Below are 4433 nucleotides of genomic sequence, written 5' to 3'. Positions count from 1 at the left end.
TTGTGAGGAATCGAATTTGAATGAATGAGATATTGAATTATTATTGTAAACTGTATGAGTGTTTGATGTGCAATGAAATCTATGTATTTAATTATGTATAATTGTGATTATTTGGAATTACTAATGTGTTAATTGAGATGCGTAGGAAAATTATCCATGTGACCATGGAATAAATATGGAGAACCAAACCTAGACCAATGTACGTTTGTTAAGCCAGGGGTTGTCTATTTGGAGAGGCAATACCCCGTTTGTAATGTATTTTATTTGTGAAGTGAATGATGCTTGAGTGTTAAAATTGATTTTTATGTATATGTGTAATCCTACAAGAGACAAATTCCATGTGTGATTTTTATATTGTATTTTATTGTGTCACTTGACACATGTGCTAATTAGTGTCATTGATTTTGACTTGTCTCTTGGAGGGAGTTTTGTTTCTACCAAAGCCATTCAAACAAAAGAGTGTGGTCCCAAATTTGCCTTGGGTAGGGAGTCTTGGGAGTGGTCAACTCAGGTTTGACCCGTAGGTTAACTTCAGTTGGGTTTCTAAGGGGTCAAATGGACTCCTAGGGTCAGTTTTAGGGCTTTTCCAAAGGTCCAAAGGGTATACCTATGGGTTAGGGGTATTTTGAAACATGTGACTACTCCCATGTGACTGTTTAGTCACCTCAAAAAGTGGTTTTCCCAAGGTGAGCGAAAATTCAACTTAGAAGGTTCCTCCTAGGATAGACAACCTTCCCTTTTGATGTCAAACACTCTTCCCCATTCTCTCTCACCTTTTCCCTTTCCAGTTTTAGTAATATGTAAGAGGTTGGGAAGAGCAACCAATGGGAACTCTCACCTCATCCAAGGGGTTGGGAAGTGTGTGAGAGGCCTTCTTAGGCAAGGATTAGGGACTTAGTGAGTAATCACCCACTCTCCATTGTTGGAGATTATGCAATTTTTGAAATTTAGTTGTAGGATAGAATTTTGGTGAAGTATTGGTGGAAAGTTTGTGTGGATTTGGGCAGCTCATCCCCAACTAATTCTAACATACCTATTGGCATATTAAGGTTGGTTTTACATCCTTTTGTTTATGTTGTTTATGTTGTTTTTGAAAGAAAGAAATGCTTGTATGAAAAGAGGTGTATATGTAAATTGTTGTAGGAGAAAAATGTGAGTTTTCATTTCCATGTTCCTTGTTTATGTGTTCTTGTTTTGGGAGTGTCCAAGGCCTCCTACTCTTGGGAGAGTAGTATAGTCTTGGGGTGGAAGAAGTATGATAGCTTTGGGTGAGAGGCTCTCCTTATGGAGAGTGATCTCAAGGGTGTCCTTTGTGACCCTTGCTGCATAGCCTTGTGTATGCATTTGGGGGTCATAAGGGGAGAAAATATGGCTTTTATGCCTTTGTGGGGCATAAGGTGAGGAGGTGAAAATTGTTGTATTTTGTTTTGCCATGAGGTGGCTTGACTTGTATTATGCTTGCAATCTCCCCAATGGTACTTGGTCCACTTCCACCCATGGAAAGTTCATCACAAGTTGTGGTGAGAGTATAGCTTGGGATGGGAAAATGCATGTTGAGTGTTTGCCTTTGTTGTTGTGTTGTTTGTTTGTTTGTAACCCGTCTAGTGCTTGGTTCTCCAAGCTCGAGGGTGGCTTCTAGTAAGCCTAGGCTAGGAGATGAGCTCTCCATGGTCAAGTTGTGTTTTAATGCAGGTTGCTTGGGATGGAAAAGAAAGAATAAAGGGATTATTTGTTGTTCTAAGTTGCAGAAATAGTTCAAAAGAATGTATTTATTTGTAGCAAGAAAAAGAGAGCTATGTTGTATTTATTTTCAAAAAAAAAAGTGTATTTATGTTATTCATATTCCTATGGAAGGGAAACATTAGTTGGGTTTTCAAACCCATTGGTATTATTATTTACCTTGTATTTGAATTTGCTAAAGAAATATATTTTTCCTACTTTGGTTAGTTTTGCAAAAAAAAAAAATGAAGATGAAGTGTATTAGCGTGTATTTAAATCCTTATTTAAAAAAAAAAAGAATGAAGTAGATGCATTTTTGTGTATTCTGCAAATAAATTTAGTTTGTTATTACATGTTCTTTTATGTTTATTTATGCTGCTGCAATAAAAATAAATCTATCATTTAATTTCTCATTTAATGTAGAAAATAAATCTTATTGTAGTAGCTTATTTTATCAAAAAAAATTTGCATTTAGTTTTAGTTTTATTTTGTTTACCAAAAAGGATTATGTTTTACGATTGTTGTTAGAATGCATTATTAGTTATAGAATGCTTTAAGCAAATAAACAATATAGTGATCTCCTTTCCTCTAAACTAGGTCTAATATGCTAAGGAAATAATTAGTTTGAGTTTTGTAAATAAAAAGATAATGGCAAAATTTAAAGTCTATTTATTGACAAACTAGAAATGTGTATTATAACTATTTTATGTTGCAAATCATTTATTAGTTTTCTACATATATATATATATATATATATGGGTGAATTCACAAAGCTGGTTCCCACTTTTGCCAATGAAAGAATTTGGCGAAAGTGGGAATTTCGGATTTGACAATGTTCGAGCGAAACACAAATGTTCGCTCGGACTACCCCTGGGAGTCCGAGCGAACCAAACAGTTCAGTTGGGTTCGATCGAACACTGTGGTTCGAGCGAACCCATTAAATATCGATATTTTAATGGGTTCGCTCGAACCCCCCATTCGCTCAAACCCTTGGCAGTTAGGGTTTTTTTAAAAAATTTATAAATATCGAAAATGACAGTTAAAAGGTCATTGTTACATTTGACTTTTTCTGTCTGGTGGGGGTTGGATCGAACCAGTCGTCAGCATCACGTCATCGAGCCTTGTCTACAGCAGTTAGCATCTTTCTTATTTCAGTTTTCGACCCTTATTATATCAGGTGCACAAAATAACCCTTTGTTTGGTTTAATAATGTCTTTTTTTATTAAATTTGTAAATAATTTATTTGTTAATTTAATTTTTTAATTAAATAATTATATATAGTTATTGGTTCTGAACATTTTAGAAAAATGTTTGATAATTTATTGTTTTTCATTATTTTAGAAAAATGTTTGATAATTTAATATTTTGATTGAAATGTGTAAATTTGTTTTTAAAATTACATAATTGTATAGATGTATATTTTTTTCAACATTTTAAAAAATTGTTATGAAAAACATAGAAAACTACCCTGTAGTAAATCAGATCTTAGAAAAACATTAGCAAAAAAAGAAAAACGTTAAAAAAATTAATTTAAATAAACATTAGAAAATTTAGATACCAAATTTAAACAAATCAGACAAAATAAATTTCCTCTACAATGTGACCTATTTTCACATCCTATTACACGCACAACATGACCCCTTAAGACCACATATGACACTATACGTTCCCTTAGGAGGTCATAGAGGATCACATATAATATAATAGTGTACATGTATGACATTCCCTTTAGGATCACATCTAGTGTCCTAAGGGGTCATACATGGTTCTAAGGGGTCACACGTGTTATAACACATGCGGGAGCCCTTAGAATCGCATATGACCCCTTATAAAATTGTAGGGTGAATGACATACCCCTTAGTCCATCAAATAGTGTCTTAACACATGCGTGACCCATTAAAATCGCATATGACCCTTTATAAAATCAATCTTAGTGTGAACAACATATCCCAAAACCCATCACATAGCATCTTAAGGGGTCGTATGTGGTCCTAAGGGGTCACGCATGCTTTAACAAATGCGTGACACCTTAGTAGGTCACATAGGACCCCTTATAACATCCTACTATACATATGACATTCCCCTTAGGATCACATAGTGTCATAAGGGGTCATATGTGGTTCTGAGGGGTCATGCATTTGTTATAACATATGCATGACCCCTTAGAACTGCATATGACCCCTTATAAAATCCTAGTGTGAACGACATACCCCTTAGTCCATCACATAGTGTCTTAAGGGGTCCTATGTTGTCCTAAGGGGTCACGCATGCATTAACACATGTGTGACCCCTTAGTAGGTCACATATGACCCCTTATAACATCCTACTGTACATATGACATTCCCCTTAGGATCATATAGTGTCCTAAGGGGTCATATGTGGTTAGACCCACATATGACCCCTTATAAAATCCTATAACCACATATGACCCCTTATAAAATCCTAGTGTGAACGACATACCCTTTAGTTCATCACATAGCGTCTTAAGGGTCGTATGTGGTCCTAGGGGCCACGCATGCATTGACACATACGTGACCCCTTAGTAGGTCACATGTATGACCCCTAATAATATCCTACTATACATATGACATTTCCTATGTGTCCTAAGGGGTTGAATATGTGGTCCTAAGGGCTCACGCATGCATTAACACATGCGTGACCCCTTATATAATCCTAGTGTGAACGACATACCCCTTAGTCCATCACATACTATC

This window comes from Cryptomeria japonica, chromosome 8, assembly GCF_030272615.1.
Source record: "Cryptomeria japonica chromosome 8, Sugi_1.0, whole genome shotgun sequence".
NCBI lineage: Eukaryota > Viridiplantae > Streptophyta > Pinopsida > Cupressales > Cupressaceae > Cryptomeria > Cryptomeria japonica.
The sequence above is the reverse complement of the archived record's forward strand: the minus strand, read 5'-3'. Positions refer to the sequence as shown.